Here is a 13,174-nt window from a genome sequence, read left to right as displayed (position 1 = left end):
CAAAATAGATTTGGACAAATTCGAGGATTTTACACAAGGTAAATCAAGAGAATAACAAATCACACTTCTTTTCGTAATGACTTTATCAACCACAATCGAAGAGTAACAATTAATTGGATCAAAATGAGGGGATCTTTTAAGAACTAAGTCACCAAAAGTTTTATCAATAATTTTCAAATCTGCACTGGACTCGGTTTCTAAAATTTCCTTACCTCGCTTACCTTCGGGATCATGTAGTGTGATTTCATCTTTGCCTAAGTTGATCGTATGAAAGCGTCTTTCATTTGAGAGGTATTGAAGTTGAAAGTTATCTTTCGAATGTGGCCAATGGAAGTGTTCTATCCCACGTAAAGGTGGTAAACCTTTAGGGGTCTTACTAAAAACATCCTCATAATCCTACAAAAAACATTGAAACACACTAGGCAAATTTTCGTTAATGTTAGATAAAGATAAATAGTTTTGCCTAAACCTCACAAGGATACAAGGCTGTTTATTGAGTAGGGCTCTCCGCACATCTTTTTTTGTTGCCATCAAATTTTTCACTCTCATTTTACCACTTGCGGATTCACTCACCTTTGGGCTATTTAGATTTTGACTTTTTTCACTACTAGCCTCTTTTCTCTCTGTCTTTTGTATTTGTCCTTTCTCCCTTACCCCCTCACAAAATTTCATCATTTTTAATTGATCTTTATATACATTACTGGGATTTAAAGGAGCAAGAGTGAATTTTCGGCCTTTAAACACAAGAGAGTATCTATTAAGCTTGCCTTGGTGTGTAACATCACGATCAAATTGCCAAGGCCGTCCAAGGAGCAAGTGTGCCGCATGCATTGGGACCACATCACACCATACCTCATCCTCATACTTCCTGAGCTTAAAAGTGATCAAGGACTGTTTTGTAACTTTAACTTCTGAGCATTCATTAAGCTACTGAAGGTGATACGGCTTAGGGTGCTCGATACAAGGTAACTTTAAGGAATCCACCAAATAACTACTAACTAGATTCGAACAACTCCCACTATCAATAATAAGTGAATATAAGTTACCTTTTATAAAACACCTAGAATGGAAAATATTGGTCCTTTGGTTATCAAAATCGTCTCCCATTTGGCTATTAAGGGTTCGGTGGACTACCATCTTATTTTTTTCCTCTTTTTTTTGAAATACCTGCAAAATAAACACTCAACACTCAAAAATAAAAGTTAGCAAACCTCACCGTTAATCACTCAAAAAGAAAATTCAAATTCTCAATGAGGTAGAATTCAATCTTCTGAGTTCTTTATCAGAGTTTATATCAACCAATTAGAGAGTGGATGAACCGATCTACCAAAGAATCCTAATTTGCACTAGGATGCCAAAAACTGACGAGACACCAATTGATTCGAGTTGCACCGAGGAAGAAGTTGTGCAAACGTTTAAATCCTACTAACACAAGAAACAAGAAGGTGTTAGATAACGTAAAGGAAGAATAAAGGCAAACAAATGAAAACCTATAGCTAAGAATCAATAAAAATTGTTGAAAACAGAAAACTCGAAAAACTGCGGAGTAACTTGACAACTTCGTTCGAGGTGTTTCTGATCTCTAAAAATCACGAAATTAAATCTGGAATGTCCTTAAATATTGAATTTTTGATCTAGAAATTTTGGGCACCAAATTCAACCCTCTGAATCTTTTTTAAAATTTTTATTGAATTTCGTCTTTTTTGATTTTTTTGACTTGTTTGACTGATTTTTTTTTGATAATAATTTTTTTATATTCAATCACAATGCCAAAAACATGTATGTAAAATTTTAGATCAATCGGACAACGTTTACCCACTCAAATGAATTTTTTTTGAACAATTTTTCTGGGTAAAACTGCTGTTTATGCTTTAAAAAATAGAGATCAGTTTAGAAATCAACCAAGAACACCCAAAACGCCCAAAATCTGATACCAAATGATACGGGATTTGTGCAAGGACCAAGATCGAGTTTCCAAGTCACGAGAAATTCCTACGAAAACCCTAAACAATCAGATCTGAAACGAAATAGAAAATTAAAAGATTAGAACTTTGAATTTCCAGAGCTAAAATAAAATCCCCAAATCAGCAAAGAATCAAATTGAGAATAGAAATAAGTGTTAATAAGGGTTCTTGAAACCCTAAAGGAGATTGCGATTCTGCCCAATTGAACACCAAGATAGTTTTCCCCAAATTTCGACAATCTAATTTCACCCAAAAAGAGTATGGAAGAACCCTAGAAATTGGGGATTTTTGGGCTGATTCCTTAAGATAGAAAAAGGCTGAAAACACAATAAAAACAGAAAATAAATTAGATAAAGATTCAACACAAGCAGAAATAAAGAAAGAATTGACAGCAAGAAATTAAAAGATAAGTCCTAAGAAGCCTTGAAATCCCAAAAGATCTCACAACTCCTTTCAAACGGCTCTAATCTCCCCTCCAAAGAATATCAATGGCAAGAAGAAGGTTGAAGATGGCTCCCACAATCAAAAGATTGTTAAAACAACTTCTAAAGAAAACCCAAGAGAGAATTCTTGGAGAAAAAACTCAAAGAGAATTCTACACTTAAACAAATCTGAAATTTGATAGAAAAAATAATAATCAGATGTTTACAAAGGGTGGCTGACCAATGCTTATATAGGCCTCCAACAAATCCTAATCTAATTAGAAAACTTAAAAATTTAAACTTAATTAAAAAAAACAAAGGAAAATTCGGCCATGCATCCTATTGGGCTGTTTTGGGCCGAATTTAACATGTGATATTCCTAAAACTTAAAAATTAACTTAAACAACTAAAATGTTTACAAATTGGGCCCTTTGACATTTTGGCCTGATTTTCAACTAATATGTATGGATTTCTTGATTGGGCTGGGAATTTGCTTATTGGGCCTCGCCTTTAAGAATTTGGGCTTGTGATCCATCTCCTACCGAAATTGGGTCGTTGACGCTCGTAATGGAGATCCAACGCGCTTTGGCTGCAAGATTCGGTTTCTTGGACCAAGATTTCCAAGATTTGAAATCTTGATTTTCTTGATTCTTGAAATCGCTCCGAACAGCAAAATTGGGCCAAGATTCGATTTCTTGATTTTCTTGAAAACAAGAAAGTGAATTTTGATTTTCTTGATTTGAGCCCATCACCTTCTTAAGCTTGGGTTGGGCCTTTGTGACTCGTATCAATTTCTCTCTTGAGTTTTCTTTAGAAGTTGTTTTAACAATCTTTTGATTGTGGGAGCCATCTTCAACCTTCTTCTTGCCATTGATATTCTTTGGAGGGGAGATTAGAGCCGTTTGAAGGAATTTGTGAATTCTTTCGGGAATTCAAGGGTTCTTAGGACTTTTCTTTATTTCTTGCTGTTTCGATTTGTTTCTTTATTCCTACTTGTGCAGATTCATTATCTAATCTTTTTTGCTGTTCTTGCTTGTGTTTCAGCTTTGTTTAACTCCAAGATCTTTCCATTTAATCGGTCTACTTTTGGGCAGTAAACTTTCGAACCAAAATCCCTAAATCCTAGGGTTCTTGTCGATTAATACATTCTGATTTTGGGGAAATCAAGTTGCTGGAATTTGGGGTTTTTCTTGTCGGTTTGTTCTTGGGCAGATTCGGCTTGTGGGATTTCACTATTGGAGTTCGATTTCATCTCTTGAACTCCGAATACATTTATTCATTCGTTCTTTGTTCCTTGCTGCTCATTTAATTGAATTTGGGGATTTAATTTCAGATCTGATTAGTTTAATCTTGTTCTTTGTTTTAATTTTCAGATCTGTTTGTTTAGAGCTTTCGTAGGAGTTTCCCGTGACTTGGCAACTCGATCTTGGTCCGCGCGCAACCCCCATATCACCATATAAGATTTGGGATGATACTCGTTATAGTATCGAATCTTTCTTGATGTTTAAGTTCTATTATTCATCTCCATCACTTACTTTTTCTATCGTACTTCTTTGTTAAACCGAGCCCATCCAAAGTTATTCCATCTAAAATCGATCTATCTTTTGGCCATCTTGAGCTTATTCCAACATACAATTCCATACTTGACCAAGATTCATCCAGTTTTGAAACCGAACAAAACTTCCTCATCGACAATCGGGCAACTAAAATACGACTCGACTCAACACCGAGGCAGATTGTATCAATTTTATTCCCCTGGGTCAAGCTTAAAAATTCCCTTCTCCGGGCATCCACATAACTTGCGCCCACATACTTTCCTTGGAATACCGCCTTAAAGAAATCCCACATTAACCGGTCGGCCTGAGTACCCTCTCTCATAGTAAGCCACCACTGATAGGCTTCGTCTCGCAGTAAAGGCACTACACCTTTTAGTTTTTGCTTAGAAGTGTAGTCGAGGTCCTCTATTATTCTCTCTGTGACTTCCAATCAGTATTCAGCCATATTAGGGGCTACTCCAGAAATACCCCTGAAAATTTCCTCTCCATTCGACCGGAGTCATTCTGAAATTGACCACGGCCCACAGCACCAATACTGGTCCCTACGACCCTTTCCAGAATGCAGAGCATAGCTTGGGATAGTACATCATTGATGCAACCTTAGCCCGGGAAATTACTACCGAATCCATTGAGCTGCCACGAGGACCAATAACTCGATCACGAGCTAAGAGATTTCGAAATGCAATAGCAAGCTATGTGGAACGAGCTTGGGAAGAGGAAGTGGCCGGATTTGATAGTCGTGCTTCAAACCGTTCAAAAGGCATTACTTGCAAATTATTGCAAGCTGAATTTGTTTCTTTTAATTAACTTGTTTTAGTTTAATAAATAAGTTGCTGATCAATTAATTTAACTTATCTTAAAGTTTTAATACATGAGTTAGTTATTGAACTTTATTAAATAAGATGCTTCTTAATTGATCTAGTTCCTAGGATTATTTATTGATGCATAAATTAAGTTCTTTAAATTATGCTTCTTTAATTAAACTAGTTGCTGGAATAATTATTGCATATATGTTTTAGTTCATTTATTTAAGTAAATTTAATATGTGTTATGATTAATAAGTGTTTTAATGTGTTTAATAAACTCATTTTAATGTGTTTATTGCAGGTGACTTTTTAGCTTATAGTGGTTACAATTCAAGGCTGTTACACATTTAATAAGTGGCTGTTCAAGTTCTTTTGAGTTACAATTAAAGAGGCTGTTAAAAAAAGGAGCTTAAAGATCATTAAAAGGAGTTTTTAAAGAGCATTTTATGCCCTTTAAAATTCAGCAGCAACTCTTCCACTTCCAGCCGTTTTTGGAGCTTTTAAGAGAAATTAATCAAGCCTTTGAATGTCATTAAGGAGCTGGTAAGAGATGGTGTCTATTCAACTAGCCAAGGACAACTCAAGAGTCATTTTCTAAGCCATTAAAGACATTCAAATCAGCTTAATTAAAGTGATTTTATGGAAGGAGTTATTTGGTTCAAAGAATAAGAAAAGACATCAGTTTTTTATTGCACATTAAGTGGATGTTTTTGACCATTCGGTTACCTTGTTCTAGCATTATAAATAGATGTAATCAGCCATAGAGGGAACAACTTTTTGCTGAATATAGATGAAATATTTGAATTGTGAGCTATCCAATTCTCTTTGTTCTTTCGGAATTGATTTGACTTATCAAGCATAGCTTGTGGCGTCCATCTTTTCTTTGTTGCTGAACTTATCACCTTTGGTGTGGCATTCAATATACATTTGGTTCCTATCATAGGTCAAGGTTCCTTTCCTGTTTCCTTTAACCGAAAACACCTAAAGACCATTTTGAGATTCGGGTCAACAATTCGTTATTGTTGGTTCATTTTCAATCTTAACCAATTAATTTGTTATTGTTTCCTCTTTATTTTGTTTATTACCTTTGTTTGAAGCCATTATCTCTATTTTGTTTCATTTTAAAATCAAAACGAATCCATCCTTACTCAATTCACGATTGGGCAACACATACGACTCAAAACATCACGAGACGAGTTCGTATCAAATTGGTATCAGAGCTAGCGAATTTGGAGTAAGAATCGACATTGTCGACAATACGGTATTGTAGTTTCTTCAAAAAAATTCAAAAAAAATTCAAAAAAAAAATTGGTTTCCATTCAAACTCAAGAGATTGGATATCAAGTTGAAAAAAAAATTTCGTGAAAAAAAAATTTCGTAAAAAAAAATTTCGTGAAAAAAAAAATTTTCGTGAAAAAAAGAAGAAGCTAGTTTTGAAATTTTGTTGTTGTTTGCTGCCCAAATTATAGTTATTACTACCTTCTACTATTTCGCCACATCCAACCTTTCATTTCTTGAGTCAAGCCTACTTTCCTTTGTCCTACAATATTCTTACCAAGCCCAAACATCAAGGTTGTAAGCCGACCCACAACAACTGCTTTTTAAGTTTAAATAATTCCTAAGAACTTAGAGAGGAGGAGTGAGTGGAAAGAGGCAAGAGAGTGGTGAGTTTATTCGAGAGTATAAAAGCCAAGGAAGTGAGATTTCTTTGTGAGTGGATAGTGAGATTCTTTGTTGTGAGTTCATTTTAAAAAAAATGTCACGAAGTCCGGAAAGAAATCAAAATGTGAAAGGAGGGTTCTGTCCCGTAAGAAATGTTGGAGGATGAGTGCCAGATCTTACCCTTCAAGCAATTATGCGAGAGATGGAGTGATTATTTGATAGAAAACTTGAACCAATTGAAGATCGATTATATCGAGTCGAGAGACGAGAACAACGTGAGATGACTCCGGAAGATGCAAGACAAGAGCGAGAACGTCCAATTCAAGATCCTTATGAAGCAAGTGGACAAGAAAGTGATCACTCATCTGCCCAAAGTGTACGACGTCGAGGCCGTCAACGACAACGAGGTCCTAGAGATCGTGAACGACCAGATGACAATCTTAAGAATATCAAGATGACAATTCCACCATTCCAAGGTAAGAATGACCCTAAAGCTTATTTGGAGTGGGAAAAGAAGATTGAGCTTGTTTTTGATTGCCACAACTATTCGGAGAGTGAAAAGGTGAAACTCGCGGTAATTGAGTTTTCTGATTATGCCATAGTGTGGTGGGACCAGCTTGTAACTAGTCGACGACGAAATGGTGAAAGACCCATCTCTACTTGGGGAGAAATGAAATCAGTCATGCAGAAAAGATTTATTCCATCATACTACCATCGAGATCTTTATCAACGACTTCAAAACCTTACTCAAGGAAATAGAAGTGTTGAAGATTATTATAAGGAGATGGAGATAGCGATGATTCGAGCTGATATCGAGGAGGATCGAGAGGCAACCATGGCTAGGTTCCTTGCGGGTTTAAACCGTGACATTGCCAACATAGTTGAACTACAACACTATGTTGAAGTGATGGACATGGTTCACATGGCGATTAAGGTTGAAAAGCAACTTAAGCGAAAAGGAGTTAGTAGACCCTATGCCAATTCTTCAACCAACAAATGGAATCAAGGAGTCAACAAACCCCCTGTTAGAACAAAAGAGCCGACTGTAGCAGTTAAATCAAATCAACCCATTGGAGAGACAAGTCGAAATAAAAATGAGCAAGCGCCAAATCGCACGAGAGACATAAGATGTTTCAAGTGTCAAGGCCGAGGGCACATAGCTAGTCAATGTCCCAATCGACGAATTATGGTGATAAGAGCTGATGGAGAAGTTGAGTCGGAGGAAGAGGATGAAAATGAACCTGAAATGCCATCCGATGATGAAGATGATGAAAATGAACCTGAAATGCCATCCGATGATGAAGATTTAGAGTTACCCGTTGAAGGAGAAATTCTTGTGGTGAAGCGTAGCCTCAGTATTCAAAGTGTTGAAACTGATCAACAAAGGGAGAATATTTTTCACACTCGATGCCACATTCAAGGCAAGGTATGTAGTATGATCATTGATGGTGGTAGCTGTACTAATGTAGCTAGTATTATGTTGGTGGAAAAGCTAGGTTTGGCTACAACTAAACATCCAACTCCATACAAGTTGCAATGGCTAAATGATGGAGGTGAGCTGAAAGTAACAAAACAAGCTGTGATGGCATTTTCTATTGGAAAGTACCAAGATGAAGTGGTGTGCGATGTAGTTCCTATGCATGCGGGACATCTACTTTTGGGACGTCCATGGCAGTTTGATAGGCGCGTGATCTATGATGGTTATACAAATCGCTATACATTCAAGCATCGAGGCAAGAATGTAACTTTAGCACCATTGACTCCAAAGCAAGTGTACCAAGATCAATTGAAGTTGAAGGAAAAGATTGAAAAAGAGAGAGACAAGAAAAATGAAAAAAAGAAAGAAAAAATTGAGGGAGTGAAGGTAAAAGTACAAGAGGAACAAGAAAGTCAAAAAGAAATTGAGAGTGGTAAAATGAGCGTATTTGCGAGAGAAAAAGAGATAAGAAAATCATTGTTGTTGCATCAACCCGTACTTGTACTTATGTACAAGGGATGCTTATTTGATGCTAACGAACTTGATAATTCTTTACCTTTGTCTATTGTTTCTTTGCTTCAGGAATTCAAAGACGTTTTCCCGGAAGATGTGCCAAGTGGATTGCCTCCTTTTCGAGGTATTGAACACCAAATAGACTTTATTCCCGGAGCTACAATTCCAAATCAACCAGCTTATCGAAGCAACCCAGAGGAAACTAAAGAGTTGCAACGACAAGTGGCGGAATTAATGGAAAAAGGCTATATACGGGAGAGTTTAAGTCCATGTGCGGTTCCCGTTCTGTTGGTGCCTAAAAAAGATGGTTCATGGAGGATGTGCGTAGATTGCCGAGCTATCAATAAAATTACCGTCAAATACCGACATCCCATTCCTAGACTTGATGATATGTTAGACGAGCTTAGTGGAGCAAAATTGTTCTCTAAGATTGATCTAAAAAGCGGGTATCATCAAATTCGTATGCGGGAGGGGACGAGTGGAAGACTGCGTTTAAGACTAAATACGGTTTGTATGAGTGGTTAGTGATGCCTTTTGGCCTCACCAATGCACCGAGTACTTTCATGAGGTTGATGAACCACGTTTTGAGGTCATTCATTGGTCGTTTTTGCGTAGTTTATTTTGATGATATTTTAATTTACAGCAAATCATTAACTGAACATCTTGAACATTTGCATGCTATTTTGAAGGTTTTACGAAAGGAAGTATTGTATGCAAACCTTAAGAAATGTAACTTTTGTACTGACAAAGTTGTTTTTCTAGGTTTTGTTGTAAGTGCGAATGGATTTGAGGTGGACCAAGAGAAGATTAAAGCAATACAAGAATGGCCACGACCGAATAACATCAGCCAAGTTAGAAGCTTTCATGGCCTTGCAAGCTTCTATAGGAGGTTTGTACCGAATTTTAGCACTCTTGCTGCCCCATTAACCGGTATTATAAAAAAAAATTCACCTTTTATTTGGTCTGATGAACAAGAATATGCTTTTGTTAAAATCAAAGATTGCTTGACTAATGCTCCACTTTTATGTTTGCCGAATTTTAACAAAATTTTCGAGGTAGAATGTGATGCTTCTGGAATAGGAATAGGTGTGGTTTTAACGCAAGATGGGCGACCGGTGGCTTATTTTAGTGAGAAACTTAATGGAGCTACGCTCAATTATCCCACATATGACAAAGAAATGTACGCATTGATACGTGCATTAGAAACATGGCAGCATTACCTTTGGCCTAAGGAGTTCGTTATACACACGGACCATGAGGCTTTGAAGCATTTGAGAGGGCAAACTAAGCTTAACAAATGACATGCAAAATGGGTAGAATTCTTAGAATCCTTTCCATATGTGATTAAGTATAAGTAAGGTAAGGAAAATATCGTTGCAGATGCTTTATCGCGAAGGTATGCTCTTTTAAATTATTTGGATGTTAAGTTACTTGGTTTTGCTTATTTAAAGGAATTATATGCTGATGATTCTGATTTTGGAGAAGTTTACAAGTTATGTGTGCAAGGTGCGTATGACAGGTACTATCAGCAAGATGGATTCCTATTTCAAGAAAATAAGTTGTGCATACCCCAAGGATCAACTAGAAATTTGCTGGTTCATGAAGCACATAGTGGGGGTTTAATGGGACATTTTGGTATTGCCAAAACTTTGGCCGTTCTTCAAGAACACTTTTATTAGCCAAAGATGAAACGAGATGTGGCTAAAGTGTGCAATCGCTGTATTGTTTGCAAGAAGGCGAAATCAAGGGTCCAGCCACATGGACTCTATACTCCATTACCGATTCCAGAAATGCCTTGGATGGATATTTCTATGGACTTTGTTTTGGGTCTTCCTAGAACAAAGAATGGCAAAGATTCTGTGTTTGTTGTAGTTGATCGGTTTTCAAAAATGGCTCATTTCATTGCATGTAACAAAACTGACGATGCTTTAAATGTTGCCAATCTATTTTTTAGGGAGATTGACGATTGCATGGAATTTCAAGAACCATTATTTCGGATCGAGACACTAAATTTCTCAGCCACTTTTGGAGGACTTTATGGGGAAAGATTGGAACTAAGCTATTATTTTCCACAACAAGTCATCCCCAAACTGATGGCCAAACAGAGGTTGTTAATAGAGTTCTGTCAACACTACTGCGGGCCATTATACGTAAGAATTTAAAAACTTGGAAGGAGTGTCTACCTCACATTGAATTTGCATACAATCGATCGGTACATTCAGCTACCAAGTTTTCACCATTTGAGGTAGTGTATGGATTTAATCCCTTAACTCCATTGGATTTATTGCCTTTACCTTTTGATAAATTGGTGCATGTAGATGGAAAGAAAAAGGCAGATTTTGTGAAACAATTACATCAGCGAGTTAGGGATAATATTGAACGAAGAACGGAGTAATATGCACATCAAGTTAACAAGGGTCGTAAATGAGTAATATTTGAACCTGGTGATTGGGTTTGGATTCACATGCGCAAGGAGAGATTTCCCGTTCAAAGACGATCCAAACTATTACCACGAGGAGATGGACCTTTTCAAGTCTTGGAGAGAATTAATGATAACGCTTATAAGTTAGATTTACCTGGTGAGTATGGGGTTAGTGCTACTTTTAATGTTGCTGATTTATCTCTTTTCGATGTAGGTGGCGATTTGGGAGCAAATCGCCTCGAAGAGGGGGGAATGATGCAACCTTAGCCCGGGAAATTACTATCGAATCCATTGACCTGCCACGAGGACCAATAACTCGATCACGAGCTAAGAGATTTCGAAATGCAATAGCAAGCTATGTGGAACGAGCTTGGGAAGAGGGAGTGGCCGGATTTGATAGTCGTGCTTCAAACCGTTCAAAAGGCGTTACTTGCAATTTATTGCAAGTTGAATTTGTTTCTTTTAGTTAACTTGTTTTAGTTTAATAAATAAGTTGCTGATCAATTAATTTAACTTATCTTAAAGTTTTAATACATGAGTTAGTTATTGAACTTTATTAAATAAGATGCTTCTTAATTGATCTAGTTCCTAGGATTATTTATTGATGCATAAATTAAGTTCTTTAAATTATGCTTTTTTAATTAAACTAGTTGCAGGAATAATTATTGCATATATGTTTTAGTTCATTTATTTAAGTAAGTTTAATATGTGTTATGATTAATAAGTGTTTTAATGTGTTTAATAAACTCATTTTAATGTGTTTATTGCAGGTCACTTTTTAGCTTATAGTGGTTACAATTCAAGGCTGTTACACATTTAATAAGTGGCTGTTCAAGTTCTTTTGAGTTACAATTAAAGGGGCTGTTAAAAAAAGGAGCTTAAAGATCATTAAAAGGAGTTTTTAAAGAGCATTTTATGCCCTTTAAAATTCAGCAGCAACTCTTCCACTTCCAGCCGTTTTTGGAGCTTTTAAGAGAAATTAATCAAGCCTTTGAATGTCATTAAGGAGCTGGTAAGAGATGGTGTCTATTCAACTAGCCAAGGACAACTCAAGAGTCATTTTCTAAGCCATTAAAGACATTCAAATCAGCTTAATTAAAGTGATTTTATGGAAGGAGTTATTTGGTTCAAAGAATAAGAAAAGACATCAGTTTTTTATGGCACATTAAGTGGATGTTTTTGACCATTCGGTTACCTTGTTCTAGCATTATAAATAGATGTAATCAGCCATAGAGGGAACAACTTTTTGCTGAATATAGATGAAATATTTGAATTGTGAGCTATCCAATTCTCTTTGTTCTTTCGGAATTGATTTGACTTATCAAGCATAGCTTGTGGCGTCCATCTTTTCTTTGTTGCTGAACTTATCACCTTTGGTGTGGCGTTCAATATACCTTTGGTTCCTATCATAGTTGATAGTGGGTCAAGGTTCCTTTCCTGTTTCCTTTAACCGGAAACACCTAAAGACCATTTTGAGATTCGGGTCAACAATTCGTTATTGTTGGTTCATTTTCGGTCTTAGCCAATTAATTTGTTATTGTTTCCTCTTTATTTTGTTTATTACCTTTGTTTGAAGCCATTATCTCTATTTTGTTTCATTTTAAAACCGAAACGAATCCATCCTTACTCAATTCACGATTGGGCAACACATACGACTCAAAACATCACGAGACGAGTTCGTATCAATCATCCCCAGCCGCTCGATCGTATGATCCCATCTCAATCACCAGTGAGGCTGGTGCCTCCCTAGCCCCAACATTGGGCATGTGTCCTGATGCCGAAGACCCAGCCCTAGCACTTTCTCGGCCTCTACCGCGGCCTCATGTACCCCTTCTGCGAGTACCTCTAGTGCTCATATCAAGTAGCGTATTATTTGTTTACGAAGTTTGATGCATTAATTCCAGTAATTATCAACAGATGTCTTATGAAAAGCAACAATCAGAGTTTTGTTTTCGCAATTCAAAGTCTCCCTTCAGTTTCCAGTTTCCTACTGTCTCTGTTTACTCTAACTGAAGAGTTTCAGTACAGTCCTATTATCCATAATAATCTCTCAGTGTATTTTAGTTCAAGTAGTCTACAGTATAAAGAAAACTTATGGATTTGGCGTTGGAGACTCGGTGTGCCATACTTGTAAACCTTCCAAAACACTTCAAAAATAGTTTTCCAGAAATTCCAAATATTTTCAAAACCCATTCCAGTCGAGTTTTGTAACCTGCCTCTGATACCACTAAATGTAACACCCCAAACCCAGCCTAGACATTATGGTCGAAACTGACTTGTCACATTGAAGTGTCTTTCAAAAATTGGACTTGTTGGTAAAAAATCGTTTCCAGATTTAAAAACCTCTTTGTT

General features: G+C 36.7%; 1 pseudogene; it reads left to right on the top strand.

Annotated features, from left to right (window-relative positions):
* Positions 1-13,174, top strand: part of LOC121217179 (uncharacterized) — a 102,383-nt pseudogene that overhangs the window by 74,812 nt on the left and 14,397 nt on the right.

The sequence above is a fragment of the Gossypium hirsutum genome, chromosome D05 (genome assembly GCF_007990345.1).
Source record: "Gossypium hirsutum isolate 1008001.06 chromosome D05, Gossypium_hirsutum_v2.1, whole genome shotgun sequence".
Classification (NCBI taxonomy): domain Eukaryota; kingdom Viridiplantae; phylum Streptophyta; class Magnoliopsida; order Malvales; family Malvaceae; genus Gossypium; species Gossypium hirsutum.
Note: the sequence above shows the minus strand (reverse complement) of the source record. Positions and strands in the feature narration are given on the sequence as shown.